Source organism: Channa argus, chromosome 1 (assembly GCF_033026475.1).
Source record: "Channa argus isolate prfri chromosome 1, Channa argus male v1.0, whole genome shotgun sequence".
NCBI lineage: Eukaryota > Metazoa > Chordata > Actinopteri > Anabantiformes > Channidae > Channa > Channa argus.
The window spans coordinates 2949520-2968602 of record NC_090197.1 but is presented as its reverse complement, the minus strand read 5'-3'; the positions used below and the strand labels follow the sequence as shown (position 1 = coordinate 2968602).

The window sequence follows — 19083 nt, the reverse complement described above, 5'->3', positions numbered from 1 at the left end:
ACAGAGAAAAGAAATCATTAGAACCTCAATTGGAAGTGGAAATCTTTCCCCGGACATTTCCTCCAACACACACCAACACAGTAGCTGAGCGGATCCACATCATGAGTCCGACCCTAAATGATCTAACCACCCGTGTCTCTCCGGAGAGGTAAAGAACCAAATCCTGCTAATGCTTCAGAGATCAACTGTGTGTCGAATGCAGAAAGCAGCTGCTGAGTGTCCCCGGTGCTGGACCTCGGTCGGCTGCTGTGACACGTGAACAGAAATCTCCCCAGAAAATGACATATTTGTGTGATGTATTAACTTCTGAAAAGTGGGTTGATTTCCTACATGTTTTAAAAAGTCCCACTCTACAGATTTTCACCACCATCATCAACCCAAAGAATGTATTGTCCATCACTTTTACTCACAGTGTTAATTATGGTTTAGAACAGTGATTGAGATTCGTTGGCTTGTGATAAGACAGACAGTGGGAACAGGTACCTCATAAATAGCTCTCTGGTCCAGCTGATCCACCAGCTACCACAGGGCTTCTCCAAAAACACATGAGGCCAATAAAAAACTCCCAAAAGGCCTCATAACGTCTGCACACTCGCTCTTCACCCTCACTTTCCCTGCTGCTGCTGCTGTTGGTTTGTATGAGCCGTTTCCTGTTCACACTGCGAGTGTGGCTGAGGCCAAAATAAACTTCTCCCGTCGACCTCTCTCAAACACAAACTTGGCACTCGACACTGATCTGGTTAAAGCAGCGATAGGACTGAAAGCCCCTGATAGCAGGAGACATTCTGCTCCAGTATGAGGTGGATGGTGAAAAACAACACAAACTTTCAGGTACATTTAGGATTTGGCTGTTTAACAATAAAACCTAACGTCTCCTTCTAGGAAACACTTCATCTGATATTTGTTCTATGGGATCATTAACGGTTCTTTAAGCTGATCCTTCAGTTGCTGTGGCTGTGATCCACTTTGAAGAACACATATTTTATTGTCTCGATATGTTTTCCAGATGTTTGGCTCTGGGTGCTGCCACACTTTCAGACTCATGATGAGCAGCTGACAGAATCAGTGTATCGGAATCTGAGCTTCCACACGTTGTTCTTCAGTGATTAAGCCTGGTGCCTACATTACCCACCATGCAGCTTGGCCCCTGAGTTAAGCCTGAACTGAGCTATGCCGTTTGTAACCCGCAGCCCTCAGCATGGACGAGACTTCACACAGCTCTCCCTGCAAACATACATGGCTTTTACATTCCCCAACACCAGGAAATGGACTGTCGCTGTAAAGTCTGTCGAGTTAACAAGGGACAAAATAAACGACAAAAAATAAGAACGAAAAAGCACCGACAGGTCTTGGGAATTACTGCAGTAGGAAGGTAATGACTGGCATCCATCACCAGCTTCACTTCTTAGTCCAGACTGCTGTGAAATCCATCACAGCCCAGGACGGGGTCTTGTACACACCAAGGTCACATGAACACCACAAAAAGCCATGACATCATTTGGAGGAGAAGATGCTCTGTCACTCACAGAGCAGGCAGCCTTCACATGCATTTACACTGATCTGCATCTCATCTGCTGCAGTTTACATGTGTGAATGCGTGAGCCACACGTGTAGTCAAGAGTCTGCACTAAAAAACAGCTGGGTCACGATTACCAACTGTTTCTTCTGTTCCTCTACAGTCCAGAGTTCTACAACTTTATTTAAGGAAATAATAAAATTAGCTGATGATCTAATTTCACCAATTTCAGAACAAAATCTCTTGTCTAACACAACTTCTACAATCTGCCTCCTTCTGTCCAGTTTTTATCCTGTATATCACATATGAAAACAATATCATCAGAATGTGGTACAATTCAAATACATGTTTTAATAGCAGAAAACACAATAAAAAATTCTTCTACTAAAGTACAAAATGCAGTTATTTTTTATGTGCAAATAAATTGCTTTTTAAAAATATTATGTTGAAATAACTTAGTTAATCAGTAACTCGTTTTCTCAATTAACGATTATTTGGTTTTTGAAAGAGAAAAAAAAATTCAAAATATGTTTTTTTAAATATTAAACTGGTGAATATTTTCTGAAAATAGTGAGAAATGTAAAACACATTTTTTGTGTGTTTCCAAAAGTAGATATTTTTCCAAAATCCACAAATATTTGTTTCATAAAATTCATTAGGTAAGAATGAATGAATGAATTATCATTGCTTGAAAAATGACCAACATCATTCATTTGTAATAGCTGCAGCTAAATAGTCAATCACCAAAGTCCTGCATGTCCTTGCTGCAAACTAATTTTTTCTTGCATGAATGTAGCAGATTTGACACCTATCCCGCAGTTTGTCCCTTCAAATTACAAAACAAAATCCATACATGCATCATGTTTCAGCTCATGTTAAATCGTTTGCAAATCAAATTGTTTTCTAATGCAAACATATAATATCAGTGTGCTGATTCCAAAAAAACTGTTCAAAAACGTTGCTCCTACCTGCTCAGATGCCTTTCTCTCAGTTCAAAGTTCTGTCGGGCTCTGTGCAACCTCCACTGAGTGACCCACAGGACCACAGTGATGGGGGGCGGGGGAGTGGACACAGAGAGAGAGACCGAGAGAAAAAAAAAAAGAAATTAAAGCAGAAAGAAAGAAAGAGTGGGGAGGAGAGCAGTGAAATTTTCTCATACTTGAAGAATTTTTCCTCCCTCACTGTTTCTCTCTCTCCTCCTCCTCTTTTCCTTCTATCTGATGTAATTCTGTGCACTTTTCAGGTCCCTCTCGGGTGAGTTTGCGATGGAAAACATCTGATTTCTTAGATGTTTTTTAAGTGAACGCAGGGACCTGAACTCCTGAATGTGTTTTGAAACTGTCTCTGTCCTCTGCTGGACGGTCCACTCTGTTCCTGTCTCTTTGTTTGGGTCTGATTATGATGCTGTGCCGAACAACCTGATCTCCTGCTCCAGGACCTGACATCACACACAGACATTTGGCTCTTTCACTCAGACACACGACATGCAACAGGGTGTTGCAGAAAAACATTGTAATTGGGACTGAATGTTTGCATGGGCCAGGAGGATGCACAAAGCTTATAAAAACCTGTCATATCTCGTAGATTTTCTTTTAATCAAGTAAAAAAAGTGAAAATAACAATGATGCAAAACCTCCCATGATAGCAGAGCTGTGTTTACTGTATTTGATCTCCTTCTCATGTCTGGTTGGACCTTCTCACACCTGGAACAGCTCTGGAGCCACCACCGTTGTCCAGATGCACAGAGCCAAAATAAAGAAAACCTTGTCACTGTCCAAATACTTGTGGACCTGTAAACTATAATTTGGTGCAAAATGTTGTATATACGTCAACATCTGTTACTGTTTGCTGAGAGTCGCCAGTTCGAGTTGATTACAACAAGATGTTTGTCTGCTTTCAGATTCAGCCGAGCACCACACAGACCGATCAGAAACAACCATTGCTAAACTGCAAAGTAAATAAACATCATAAGCCGAAATCTGTCATTTGAAAACATATATACTCAGGTGCGCAGCCTTTGCTTTAGTTTTTCCTGAGAGGAACTGGACTGGAGTCCAATGGCATTTTAAACTGATTGAACATAATTTAGAAAGACAGAGCTTTGTGATTAAACATCCCAAGATTCACACTTTGTGTCAGCACATAAATCCAGCCGTGAAGTGTTCCCCTTCCCATGAGCACAGTGGTCTTATTGTAAAATAAAGGCAATTTGAAGGCACGAGGAGATGCGAGAACCTGGCAGAAAATCTCAGTAACTCTGAGGAGAACATGAGAAAAGGAATAAACCTAAACAACAAACTAAAATTTTTTGCATAAGAGGGAGAAAGAGCTTGAAAATTATTTTTGTGACCACTGGCTCATGACCCTTAGGGTCCGTGTAGGTCATTTGTACCTACCCTCTCATACAACCCACTGACTGGCTTGCTTCTAGTTTAAAGTTCACCCAGGCTTCCTATATTAAAATATCTCTCCACTTCTTCCTGAAAAATGCCTCCAGATTACATCACTTGGAGGAACCTTACATTCAGATTATGTCATCTTGTTGCTCACACTCTGGAGTTTGTAATCGTGGTCAACCTGCCTTTCCAGAGCTGCCCCGGACGACATGGTGGTGGAGGACAGTCTCACATTGGAGGTTGTGGTAAATGGTTACAAACCACTGATTAAAAAAAACAACAACTTAAGACTGGAAAAAATACCCCAACAGCTAATTATGTAGCTTTCTGTTTTACATTTGTATTTTCCCATGTGGCAGCATAATGCCGACTCAGCAGTTTACCTGGGAACACCTGCGTGGTGCTTTTAGATGCTCTTACTACTCTCTCGTTGGTCGTCAGGTTCGGACAACAGGATCACATTAACGCCGCGCAAATTGGAAAAAAAATTGCTGCACAAATGTTTGAAAGCAGAACACCAACACACCTGATCCTGATTAGCCATCAATGTGCAACTGATTGATATTGTTTATTCTGTCGAGGAGACTTGGGAAGAGCCTGTTGTTTATTCTTCCTTTGGATCCCCTTCAGCTGTTACGTTGGCAAAAACAACTCACGGGGCCTTTTTTCAGTGTTTTTAATCATCTTCCCTTAGATAATGTGTTCTCTGTTTTCCTGCTCAGATTGTGGCATCACCATAAACTCTCTTTGCGAAGGTTAGGATGGTTATGATTCTGGAGAACCTGAAGAATAAACAGTATAAATAACAGGACGTTTGTGAATCAATATTGCATGAATGTTTTGTGTGCAGATTTACAGGTTTTCTTGAGAGTAAAAGTGGAGGATGCAATGTGGCTTTGTGAGTGGCAGCCACTGTCTTAGGAGCAGCCAGGAGAAAGGCCCAGGGGAGCCGTGAGAGTCACTGCACTCTAGAGTAAACTTCAAGATCCAGCTGATTCGCCTCCAGACGCTGATAAATGAGCCTGAAACCACCGCAGTCTGTGTGCCCCACTGCACCTTTCAAACGGATTTAACCTCAAAATAGGCAGCTATCTCCAACTTCTCCAACTGTCAATCATTAATAAGTTGTAACAAAGTAATTATTTCCTGTGTCAGTTTGTTGCTTTGCCCTGTTTGACGGTCACCCTCTGCTCTATATGAATATACAGGTTTTTATCATTTAGTTTCTCTTATTAGGTAGGTATGTGTCATAAAATTTCAATAGTCTTTGATAGTAAATGGTAAGAAGTGTTTCCTGAATTCATGTTTTATTCTGGCCTTGTGTGGTTCATAGTTTACAGAACTAATCACCTTAATTAGCCAGTTCAAAAGCCTTTAGTCTGCCTCTGTAGACCCATCAACAGGACTTTCCCGGTCTCTGAGGGAGCTTTGAAATGCCTCCGAAACCAGGAACACATGCATAATACAGACAAGGCTAATTCTACCATATGTGTAATGAACCAGGCCAAGCTGAGTCGGGGGGGGCAGAAAATGGACCTTGGCCAGAGAATAATGAGAGTGTGGGTCTTGTAGAGCTGGGAATTGTTAATGAAAGTTGACATGAATGTTTTTCTGTCAATAACTCAGACTGACAGAGTCAGTTTGTGAGCAGGAAACAGACTTTTCTAATGGGGGTCATTTATTCGTTTCGACCAATTGCGTTTCAGTCTTTTTTAACCATAAAGTGTGAGGCCACAAACCAAAACTTGTTTCGTCAAACGTCAGACATAGGGGGTTTCAGTATGAGTATGCTGCACTGCCACAGTCACCGTGTCTAAATAATTGCAGAATACATAATCAGACTCAGGTCTCTTCACTCTGGAGTGAGTTTTTTCGCCCAGCAGTACGACGTAAGTCTTTTTCGCGGCCAGTACAAAGGTTAAAAAATATTTTTATATTTCACAAGAGGACAGTCCTGCCCAAAGAACTGTCTTCGGTTCAGGAGGCACAGGTCGTGCTGCCTCAACAGATACAGTTTGTATTTACAAGTCCAACTGTTTAAAGACTGAGGAAAAGTTTCTCCTTCATTCCAAGAGTCTGACAAGCTGAGTGTCTGCACTCTGACTCTCAAAGTGCTGCTGCTGTCACACAGGGCAATTTCAAACATCCGTGAGGAAACAGTTTGTGTCAAGGTTTTCCCGGACTAACAAGGCATCATGACACACTCACCCACAGTCACATGCTAGCAATGATTGAGTGCACATAAACATGAAATATGGGTTTCGTGATTTTTTTGTGAGGGGCATAATGCAAAGACAAGAATTTCAATGCACAAAGGTTTTAAATGCACAAAGTAAAGCCCACAGAAATTATTCCTGTGGACCATCATGTTGAGGTCCAGTCTTGGTGAGGACAGTAATCAATGGTTGTGATCAGTTAATTTATTGGCAGAAGTTTGACAGACCACCCAGGTCATGGTTATCCCAAAGGTGCTGTTTAGTGGCAGCTGAACTCCCTACACTACTGGTCTGAAAATGAGTCTCTGAGGGAGGACGGAAAGGAGGAAGAACACAAATGCATAAAAGGAGAAACCTGTAGGTACCCAAACCAGGCTACAAAAAGATCCATTAAGACCAAATCTACAACAGAGGCGACAAGAACAAAACACGTTATTCTAACACATGGCTCAACACAGGAGGGCCGGCTCTCATCTGCATCTGAAAGACAAGGTCCAGGTGCACATTCTGGGCAGAGAAGCCAGATGGACTGAAAGAGGAGTAAAACTGCAGGTCCATCACCAAACACAGGTGGACTATGACTATGACCACCTATCAGAGGCTTACAATGCGGTGCATTCGTCACAGTCATCCCCATGTGACCCTAATGACACACATAAAAACCAGGTGGAACCATGAACCCCAGATGAGCAGCGAGCTCCTAATGACCCCCACACACTTTGAGCCTGCCCCTCCAAACCGGTCCGTTAGAACTGGTCAACAATGTCAAGAATGTCAGGAACTTCAAGCAAGTCCAGTTGCCACTGAACAGCATGTTTGTGGACAGACGAGGATTTATGTTTGAGTTGCTTGTAGAAAATCAGTATGAGAACGAAGAAGAACTAAAAGAAAACTGCACTAAAACAACCCAACCAAACTGTGATGCTGACCTTATTTCCTTTCTTTTCTTCCTTTAGTTCCTACCTGCTCTCAATCTGATGGGGAAATGATACATTTCGCGTTTAAAAAAGGAGAATGTTCCGCCGACGAACATGTCCAACAGCTCAAATTTGTAGCTGAATTGAAGTAGGAACTTGCTCACACTTCTCAAGTCTAAAGCTGACTACCAACATACAGCCGCTGAACCTCTGCGCTAATCATTTTCAGAAGACCAGCGTCGAAATTTGTCTTTTTCCAAGGCCAGACCCAGTCCCCAGAGTCCCATTAGAAGCAGAGTCAAACCCTCACTGACGACGTTGACTTTGTCAGGGGGCGACTGAAAGAGTCCAAGAGGAAGGAAAGAACCTGCTAGAGTTAACTCATGTAGAGCCAAATGTGCAGGTCTCTGCTTTGGACAAATGTTGCACGAGTGTGAGCAGTCAGCCAAATTTACTAATCAAGACTTTGTGTGACGACATCGTGTGTGTGCACGGTTATAAACTGCTCCTTCCAGTGTGCTGTGGGCCATGGCAGGCACGTCAAAAAACAGGACATCAGTGTGTGCAGCACGTGTGCACAGTGCTGAGCAGGTGGAGGGTTGAAAAACTTTAAGTAGAAAATATTAGCACGGTAACAAACTGCTACAACCAAAAGGAAGCCTCACTTATACCAGCTCGTTGTCTTGTCTTTTTAAAGTAGGACACATGTCTGTTTTATAAGCAAAGAACAATCCCAGAAGCACAACACTGACACAACGTTGGCAAAAGATCTTGATCAATTTCAGAGAGAACAAATAACGGGCATTTACAATTTAATTCATTTAGATTTCAAATGCAGCTGTAGTCATGAAGGCAGATGGATAAAGTTCATTAGGAGAGAGACCAGGAGAAATGGAGCTGAGAGGAACACAACAGGAAAAAAGTAATTAGAAGTGGAAAGTAGAGGTTTGCAACGTCTTTGTGCTGGAAAACGTGCATCACCGAGCATCCCAGCGGCAGCCAGGTGGACTAGAGGAGGAGTCCCTCTACGCTATCGTGTCCTTTGAAAGCTTCTCAGTCTGACACAGTCTCTCACAGACAGTGTTGGATTATAGGTAGTTGGGGGTTTTAATGTAGCAGAGATCTTCAATCGTCAGTTTTTAGTGAGTCTACCAGACTTAATCAGGTGTAAAGTTGTTCTCACGTCAACCTCAGAAGTCTCATCGGTTTTTAAGATGTGTGATATTTCAGTGCCGCCCACAGTCTGAGAACACAAGGTCGAGCTGAGGCTGATTATAATGTGCGAAGTTCTGCAGGTTTTACATCATAGAAGTCAGCGTTGGACAACTGATGCACAGCATGGACGGATGGGGACGACATTTCGCAGTCAGCTTCTTGTCCCTGCTGAGAGACAACTTTCAGTTTCTTTATCAGTGTGGTTTTTACCGCTCAGCGGGGTGTCATGTGAAACTGAAAAGCCGCTTTGTGGCTGGTGGTTTCTCCAGTTCCTGTGTGAACAAACTCCGCCCTGTGTTCGACTCGCCCGTGCTAACCACCGGCAGGCGGCTGAGTAAGAGCTGCTATTCACCTCAACCACGAAACCACATCTGAGCAGCAGTGCAAGGCTGATAAAGTACAGACAGAAGCTGCTCTGACTTCTGCCCTTATACACAGTTTGTTCGGTCTTTTACACGTACACCTAATGAAATCCCCCCCGATACTCACACTTATCCAAGTACTTTGGTAGTTTAGCAGTAAAGCTGTCATTGGCTTAGACAGATTTAATAAACCGTACTCTGTTCCTTATCCAATGCAACTCGAAATCCTCGATGAACAGCCAGGAGGTGTCCGGCCTGCTTCCAACTTTAATTCATGCTAACAAGCTCATCCAGTTTTGCTTTGCAGGAATAGAATGTTGAGCTTCAGAGACAGACACTACTTTCACGTCCTCGCCCGTCAATTTATATCAGCTACATCAACAGAATGCAGCCATTTGTTTCACTTATTTACTGATTCTGACATGATTTTTGCCACTGCATTCATGTGTTACGCAGTTGCATCATTTTTCTTCTTCAGTTTCAGCAGACAGTTACTTTCTAGAAAACTGAGAAGCCAATGAGCATGAAAATCCTCAATCCGTTCAATTTTTACTAGTTGACAGGAGAATATAAAGAGTCATGAAACTTCCTCAGGTTCCAACACTGGGTGACGAAAGACGAAAGTAAATCAATTCATATCAGCAAGAACAGTTTTTAGATAAACTGTGAAAATATTATTTTATAAACAGTGACTCAATGTTTTAAACAAACTAAAATGATCATTAATAAGATGAAGACGTAACATTTCTCAGGTATAATAAAGATTTCATGTTGAAGAAAAAAAGAGACAGTAGAACTTAAGAGTCCCACAGAGGAACAGAGTAGGTTCAGTCCTCAGTCAATAAATCAGACCACTTCAGGCTTCAGGCTGGGGTCAGGTAAAGCTAGTGGTTCCCCAGCTCATGGTCACAGGTTCTATAAAGTAGGTCCATTTATGCATTAACAGACTGACTTGTGTCTATGTGCAAACACAAATCCGCACAGGACCTTCAGATTTGTAGCTGTTTATCACATCAGCTCTTTTAGAACCTAAGGGACCAAGAGACTGTACAGTTTTCTCGTGTGGAGGTTTCTCCTCTGTGCTTCACTGCAGGTCATTTACAGTCCTGTAGATTTATTTACTGCACAGAAAGTTTGGGCATGAGGTTTATCAAGGGTGTGTCAGAGCTCAGAGAAAACACAAAACTGCACCAACAGAGCTCCATTTATAACACACACAGCCCTGAGGATATTAAAGAAAACCTGCTGCGGAAACGCACACACATTCATGCACATGCAGGGTCTGACTATGCACAATGAGACTCTATTAGAGACCAGGGGATCCAGCTCGTCCCCTGTTCTCCATCCGATCCAATCCAAAGTGACTGCGGCATTACATCAGGAGAGATCAGATTTTCATTAGTGTGTGGAGCCCTTCTGCAGCAGGCCCGTCAGAACCGGCCTGCCTGCTTCTTTGTCCACTCAATGTAACACACACACAGAAAATCAACAACACACACACACACACACACACACAAGTCCTGCGACGTCAAACAGGACACACACACACACAAAAAAACAAAATTAAGCTGAACTAAGCAGCCGAGCTATGCAAATCCTGCACACAGGCCCACATTGGACTGTCTCTGCCCCTACAGGACAAGGACAGAGGACAGGAGGGAAACAAGTGTCAACAGGACACGACAAACAATCCATCAAATTAAATCTCTTATGGTGCTGTGAGAGACTGAAACCAAATAGTGCAGCTGTGGATGAGCTTCAGACTTTTCTGTGCTACAATTCGAGCTGAAAAATCTTTGGAACAAGCTTCATAAATGTGCAGCGAGTCCAATACACACCAACCCTGCACATACACACATACATACACACATATCACAACATATCACGTGCACTCCCCGCACAGAATAACTGAGTAACATTCACCTGCTAGGACATGCAGGACATGGACTCGTGGCTGAGTTTCCACTGAAATGTGAGGAGCTTCGGTCAAGATGAACGACTTCCTCACTTTGTTCCTACACACACACACACACACACACACACACACACACACAGTCCAGATGGAGTCGTATAAAAGCCATGCAGAGCAGTGAGGGAGGTCTCTCCACCTGTCTGTCTGCCAGACCGGACAGATGTGGACACACAGAGTTCTCCTGCACTGATGAACAATTTCTACTGGTAGAGGTTAATAATAACATTATAAATCTGTGCAAAATGATGTATTAATGAATGACAACAGACAAACTGTCCTTTAATCACAATGCACAGTTAATCCAGTAACTTCCAGTGTCCCCTCATGGTCTAAATCATTTTATTGTAACCAAAGATCTATTATGTCTACCAGGAGGTAGGACAGGGACCTACTAAACCATAGATATGGGCTGATGGGAAGAAACTGCAGGTCCCTGAAAAGCTTGATAACATCTGAAGCTCTATGCCTTTGTATAATTCTGAAATAAAGGAAAATGAATAATCTGTGGTGTTGTTGAATAGCTGATAGCCCCCCCACCCCCCAACCCCACCCCACAGACTTCTGACATGTGGGCCACACAAACAGCAGCACCTGAACATGATTTGTTCTCGTCGTGCTCTGACGTCAGAGCGATTGGTGGGAACAATCTGGATCTGCCAGTGTTTTTGTCTCATTCTGTGTTTTCTTTATTTTGAGCCTCAAACTCTTGTTTGTCCATCTCAGGGAAAGTCAGACGGAGACTGGAAGAACGTAAGAATCAGCTCCCAACCCTCCACGAGAGACAACAGACAGGAATCTGGGGGTGGATTCACAACACACAGCGACATTTCTGCCTACCTTTGCATTCCTCTGTCTGATGTACTTGTCGTTTCTGTCTCTCTCTCCATCGTGTCTTCACCATGTGGGTCTCCTGACTCCACATCCCAGTGAAGGCTGGAGGACAAAGCTGCAGCAGCCCTGAGAACCAGAGAACAGAGACACTAAATATCAGGAGATTTTCATTAATAAATTTGTTTGTATAATTTAAATGTAAAATTAGGATTAATGTGAAATTAGACATATTCTGTCAGGTCCACCACCATTGTGGGGACAAAACTGGTGAAGTTGGACATGTTTAATCACATTGGACGTCATAATGACCATTCCTCCATATCAGCAAAACAGGTCTTGTCCTTTTCTTTTCTTACTTGCAAAAACTGGCTTTGTCCAACTCAAATTATCGTGTGGACCTGTGGGCTTCTTTCTTTTTTGTCTCTGTCAGCATATTGTCCTATGTGTCTGTCAGACGAACATTTCATCAGCAAAAGGTTAAATATTTCTCAGTGATACGACTTCTGGACGTGGCTGGACGAACTCCAGTGACTGTGGCAGCTTTTGTCTTGGCAGAGCAACGGTCTGAGAAAAGACTTCCTGTGGGCCGACACCGAGATGCCTGTGAAGTTACTCATATGTCACCGAAACACAGACTGCTGTTAAGAATCGGTGGCGTGAAGACGTTTACAGCCCCCGTTTGAATCTGGTCGTTTTCTGCACATTTTGCAGAGACAACACTTGATATTTAATTAACACGTAAAGTCGTTTTTTATTTTATTGCATGTTAGAGCTTGCGGAAAAAAGAAAGACGGGAATTAGAATTAGTGAGATGTAATGAGCTGCAGCTGTCTCATTACCTTCATAGTGAATGACAACGAAGACATGTTGATGAGGTCAAATGATGCATCAGAATTCACAGAATCACTTTCCCAGAAAAGAAGTTATTGACTGTTCCCAGGAAGCTGAAAGAGGCCTTTGTAACAGTGAAGAGGAGGAAGAGGATTTCCCTCTGTGAGAACCAGACGCAGCTGGAGAAATGTGAATTATGCAGAGTCACAGAGAACGTGTGGAGTTGAGGACGCTACACAAATCTCACAGTCGGTGGAAAAAAGAAAAATGAAGGATCTGAAACTCAGAGATAAAGTCCAACTTTTCTCTCAAAGGAAAAATAAAGGACTTAAAGTACAATTCAGCTATGTTGCTGCCATTTTGTCAGAAAGCAATTTTGCAACCTTTGTAGCCAGATGGCTGGGGGCTTCAGTGGCTCGTATGAGAGGGTGCAGCACCTAATGATCTGTTGGAGTGAACATTATTCCAGTATCCATTGTGTCACACATTCGCCCACGTCTCTCACCACAGTACGACATCATCACGCTGGACTCTAACCAAACGGCATGAAGCTAATTCCTTGTACCCTACGTGTCTGAATCGTAGGCCAACAAAATGTGCATCTGAACTGTGCATCATCTGACTGCAGTTCGAAGCTGGGCCTCCTGAAAGACTCTGTGGCCTCACACATCCGAACGAGATGCACTGGTGACACCACAGTTCTCTTGTTTGTTCATGCAGACAGCGGCAGCTTCTCAAGTCTCATCTGTAATGTGAGTGTATTTAATCATCGGGGGTCCGTAACTAAAAGCTAAGTGCTGCAGGTCCAGCAGGAATCATCATCACTGCAGCTTTTCTACTTCTTTGTGGCTTCATTTTTATGTCTAATTGTTCAAATTTCTTTGCCATCTTCATGTGCATATTCTTTGCTCACCGTATTTAAATGAATTGTCATGAATTCGTGGTCAGTTTTCTCTCTTTCAGCTCATTCCGTGTCTTGAAGCACACACCTGCAGACACTTGGGCCCGGTGGACCCTGACCTCTGCGGCCCCTGGTCCTCTGTGTGAGGACCCTCACATCTGGTGTGAGTTGCCGCTAACCCCGCACACAAACCACAGCCCTGAATTAAGAAAACATTATTAGCCCTGACACAGTTCAGAGATTCCTCCTGTGGCCCCTCGCTGCTTTACATCCACACGGTTTGATCTCATCCCGACACAAATATCATCATCTAACACCTTTTCTCCCAGTCGGATTTGTTCCATTTCACACTCTCATAAAGCGTGGGCAGGGAAACCATCCTTTCCCCACAGTCTCTCTCTCTTAGATCACAGATCTTCCTTTATGTCCAAAGTGAACAAGCTCATTTACATTTTAAATGTAGTTTATTTTTTTACTTATTTACCACACTTATCATCCAGGAGAAGAATTTCCTGCTTTAACAGTAAATTAAAGCACAGCGCAGGTTTAGATCCGTTACACAGTTAAAATATTGAAATTATGCATTTTTTGGTTAGTTGTAGTTACTACATATGTAGTAATTTTTGCAGTTTTTAGAGGGTTGGTCAGTAAAGTTTCAGTACTAGTAGCAAAAGGTGGAGATAACAGGTAACACAATAAAACAAAATTTCGGAATAATTAATTATTTCTGATGATATTTTTTATTTATTTTCTGTGTAGATAAAAAACACTGTTTGACTTCTCTGTGATTTTTGAGTTTGAGATTTAATGATTGAATGATTTTTTTCCATCTGAATCTCCAATTTTTGTTGCTTTTAAAATTTTTCTCTTCAGTTTTCATTTTTTGCAAGTGTAATTCGACACAGATGTCCTTTTTCTTCCTTTAATTATTCAAATCAAACAATCACGTCACGCAAATCATGTTAAATTGTGTTTAGTTATGATTTAACTCATATTTTGCATCGTCGTGCAGAACTGTGATCTGTAAAAAACAGCGGACTCAGAGAAGGAAACCAGACCATTTAGGTCAACGATTGGACATTAAACAAGCTGCGTCCATGTTCATTATACTAAAAACATTCATTTTAATCACACTCAAATGTTATTAAAACACACTTTTGGGTCACTGCAGGATGTTGAGCTATTTAACTGTTCATCCCCACTGAGACTCAGCAGGTTGTGTCCCTGAGGAACCAGGCTGCAGGTTTGGACGATGTGAAATATAACGAGACAGTTGAAGTTTTATCATAAAACAGGAAGAGAACATGCACAAAGGAGAGAGAGAGCGAGAGTGTGTGTGTGTGTGTGTGTGTGTGTGTGTGTGTCTCACAGTCTCACAGAGACACAAACAACAAAAGTGACACTGCAGGACTAATCGCAGCACAGGGACCTGCTGTGTCACATTAGTGATGCATATCTCACCCACAGCTGCACAAACCATCAGACCTTAACATTCGGCTGAGGGGGGACCACATTTATTGGGGACGCACGACTGGTCCAGACACACACACACACTTTTACCTAAAAACACAGCTGTCTGTTCCTCTGTTCCTCTATCGCTCAGTCAATCTCCACCCGAGTCATCAGAGCAGGATCAATAAAGAGCATCACAGTGGAAAAAGCGAGTGCACAGGCTCAGTGAGACCTGGTGGCATAGGGCCCACAGATCACAGTACCTGCTCTAATAATCACACTATCACCTTCCCACGCTTCCTAAGGGGAAATATATTCCCATAAGCTCTTTATATTTGCTAAATAAATCTCCATTTGTAGCAATTTCTTCCTTCTTCTTTCACGAGGAGAGAAAACCAGCTTAGTTTAAAGTGCACACTCACAGAGCAGAGCTGTTCAATCAGAAATGAAGTGTTACATGATGATGCAACATGAGAAGACACTAAAATATTAAAGCCAACTTCTGTCCCCATTGAGTTAGAAATCAAATCTTCTCTTTTGGTTGAATCAAATATCTGCATGAAGCTGCAAAGTCTCAGGAAACCGAGCCTGTGTTTGCAAATGTTTTCCAGGCTTTAAGAATATTAAAGAAAACTGTTGCCACAACTCAGTGTTTCTTGAGGCTGGAATGATTCCGTGAACCATGGGAGTCTGTGCAAAGCTAGACAGCAGCAAACAGTAGAATGACTCCATCATCTCCAATGTTAGGGCTGCAGGAAAAAAGATCCAGTTTCCTTTTCCTCAAAGATGGAATGACATTTAAAATCATCATTATCTATCAACATAATGGAGATTCTGCCAGCAACACATCACCCAAACACAAGCACAAACTTAGCGTAGATCATCTGCAGATCAGTGTGTGAAGGATAATCTGATCACGCGGAGTCTGACGCCACTGTTACTGTAAGTTACGTTCAGGATGTTTCTTTGCTGTGTGAACCTGACCAACACAGGGTTTGCACTGTTGTAACCCAGTCTTTCGCTGTTACAGACAAAAACCTGGTACACCAGCAGCCATTTTGGTGCCAGGTTTCACAGGGGTGTAATTTCAACACACTCATGCTTTTTGAACAAGTGTTACTGGAGGTAAACAGTAAATGGCAGTTGAAGGTGGGAAACCACAAAGAATATATAAAGCACAGGCTTAAACCAAACATCTACTGACAACACAAACTCTTCTGGATCACACTTGTTTCACTAACTCCCCCTGCGCCCAACCCTTACATTTTCAGGGCACAGCACAAGTCTTTTGTCATGGGTACCACTTTGGGTCATTATCCAAAGGTTGGGTCTTGTCAACTGGACTTTTCTTCTTCTTGGTTGGAAATGTTCTTCAGTCTGAGGGAAAGTGGACTAGAGGACCCAGAGAGATCCTCCAGAATAGGCCTTGTTCCTCACTTGGCTCAAAGAGACACAGGGTGGAATCGTAGGGAAGTTATGATTACGGCTCTAAACACCCTTAATCCCCTAGAACTGGGTTTGCTTGTTGTGGCCTCCTCGGTGGATGTGTGAAGTGGCCTTAATCTTCCTATGGATGGATGAAAGTGGGGCAGATTGTCTCTGAGGTGACTTTTGGGTCGTTAAAGTCTCGTAGATGCATTTGGCTTGAGATCATAATGAATCTGATGGAGCTGCTCTGTGACGAGATGAAACGGTTTTTCACAGGAACAGTGACGTGGTTGGAACTGCAGTGGAAAACTGAAAAGGAAGAGGTGGCTGTGGTGAAGCGGTTTTCCTTTAATGGACAATAAAAGGCAGAGCTGAACGCTCAGCGTGTGGAAACATCCTCCCTGCCCTGCTAATGAGGCATGAGATGGAGGAGACCCCTCTGGTAATTAGAGTGGATCATAAACACTCGCTTGAAAAGGGGGTTTGGTAGTGAGTTGGATCCAGTTCAGTCAGAAACTGGTGCCATGAGATGAAGACGTTTGTTCCAGCTGAGAACTAAATGACATCTGCTCGTTCACAGTGACCAGTACAAAAGCACACAAACATGAATTATTAGTTATTCAGCTCAGTTCCAGCTACAAACACTCTAATCGTGTGTCTGAGCTCCATCTGCAGTCAGAGGTTCACTGTATTAACTTATTCTGCATTGTCTTTTTGACTGTCCATGTCTAATAAGGACAATTTCTTGACCTTTCACATTAAAATGTCACAAATTCAGTTACCAAAACTATGGACATTATAAGAGCACAAAAGAATTGTGTGGATCTGTTTTATGGGACTGATGACTATTTATCTCTATTCATCTATTTCTAGTCATTTGAAATCTCTACAGAAAGAGAAACCTGACATTCATCAAACTGTCTCTGGTTTGCAGGTATAAATGATCACGCTGAGGTTGAGAACTTATTTTAAAGTTGGATTCTTTCATCCTTGAGATCATTCTGAAGCTCTTTCGTCACCACTGTTACTCCGTATCGGCAGGTATCTGTTGTACCAAGCGTTTCATTTTAACGATGTTATTTGCTAACAAACCAGAGCCTAAATCTGCTCTGAATCACTGTGTGGTTCAGGTTCAACCTCCTGCAGTCGAACTGTGATGATTTTGTTCTGCAGGGCAGGAAAAAACCAAGACTTCACTTCCTCTTTAGAAGCTCCAGATTTACACGCTCCCATTGCGAAGCACCTACCGTCTGACTCCTCCTTTATTTTCTGTCTCTTTCTCAATTAAATCTACATTTTACTGCCACGTCATCAATGTTCAATCGAAGCTTTGACAAATGTGTGGATGTGCTGTTGTGAGGACTGCAGCTGAGGATCCTGCCAGCTGTTCATAAGGCCTGAGGGCTGCTCATCAGTCAGTCTCAGTTTTCTGCTGCCACATGTGTTTAGACAAAGATAATGTGTTAATTTGTGTGTTTGCGTCCTTTTCTTTCTTTCCACATTTCTTCATTGTTTATCCTTCACGTAACTGTTCGTTGGAGAAGTTGACGCCGACGTGTCGATGGATCCGCTGATGAGACAACACTTCCGTCCTCTGAGTGAGACCCAGGCCTCCTTGTGTCTAGAAAAGACACAAACTGCTCAGAGTTTGACTGAAAACCTGCTCAGGCTCGCTGCACAGTGACTGCAGTCGCTCTTTCAACACGTTTTCTTGCACTTAAACTTGACGAAAGTCCGTTGTGCCAACAGTCAATCTAGTGATTGATCAAGCACTGAAAGTCAGTGGTGAAGGACAAGAACGGACACATGCTGTTCTTGTTTGAGCCTGACTTCAGAGAGTGGAAACCTCAGACTCCTGCACTTTGAAATGACGAGGATGTGGTCATGTCTGTTTGGACAAAGTTTGACTCAAGCAAACAGAAGAAATGTTGGAATTCAAGCTCTGCTGTTAGATTCAAACCATTTCTGATGTAAAACATTGTTTGAAACAGACAAAAATGTGCATCATCCATATGGGACAGGAATCTGTACCTGCACTAGAACAATGCAGGCAAATCCTTTTTCCCTGTTCACTGGTTCTGTGAAAACAAACCCCTTTCTTGACCTTTATGTAGATAATGATGATATACTAACAGGGGTTAAAGGGGCATCTGTGGCATCTGGCTGCAGCTTTACCATCTTCATAATATGTTTTGAAGTGATGCTGGGAGAATTCTACACGTTTCTGTAAAAATCAGGTAATCGACGCAGGTTCAAGTCCGTCACTTCAAACACAAGCTCTAAACCTGATAGTAGTTTCTTAGTTTATATTTTTAGGACGTATCTTAACTGAGCTCTGTGACTTTCAAGCGAGGAGATTTTAACACTTACGTCAGAGGATCCTGGTCCGTCGGGCCTCTCTGGGCCTTGTTGGCACAAGATGAATGTGTTTTCTTTATCATCATCTGAAGTGATGAAACCATCCTACTCAGCTCCTGCAGTTGTAAGCGGGAGTTGAGTTGATGCCGATGTTCTGTCAACCACAGGTCCGTGAGCAGTCAACTCCTCATGGAAACGTTAGCAGGGGGGACACTGACCTGCAAATGAAGACTTGGTGCGTTTTCCTGAAATATAAAGCAAACTGTTGTGATGCAATGTGCAAAGTGTAAAAACTGATCCATAAACCAAAGCAAATAAGGACAAGAAGAGAATGAAATCCAGCAGCAGCAGGATCCAGTTTCTCTGCAGACTCTGTTGCCATCTGCAGTAACTGCTGCAGAACTGCATTTTAACAGCCGTCTATGACAAATACTAATCCTTAACATGTCATATATTTTTGATAAGCACAAAAATAAACATCTTAACATAACAAATGTGTTTTTTTAATAAGTCATATTGCATTTCAACATTTAATAAGCACGGACTTCATGCTTTCACACGTTTATCTCATTTCTGACCCACCACTGACACTGAAACAAAGGCTTTGAAATAATCTGATAATAACTGTAGCCAGTTATACTTTTCCCAAGCCCCCTGTCAGTACTTTATGAATTTCATAGGCCAGTAA

The 19083-nt window shown here is 42.5% G+C and overlaps 1 protein-coding gene across 4 annotated transcripts in view; it reads right to left on the bottom strand.

Annotated features, from left to right (window-relative positions):
* LOC137099844 (tenascin-like) overlaps positions 1-18745 on the bottom strand; it is a 55925-nt gene extending 37180 nt beyond the window's left edge. The window contains exons 1-3 of one of the 4 annotated variants that reach the window (XM_067477170.1): positions 18408-18745; positions 11432-11551; positions 2485-2540 (exon numbers count right to left, since the gene is read on the bottom strand). The gene's annotated coding sequence lies outside the window, so the exon portion shown is untranslated. Of the gene's footprint in view, positions 1-2484; positions 2659-11431; positions 11552-18407 lie in introns of those variants that run through there. The other 3 variants (XM_067477198.1, XM_067477190.1, XM_067477181.1) reach the window with 3 other exon arrangements.
* Between the last annotated feature and the right edge of the window lie 338 nt (positions 18746-19083).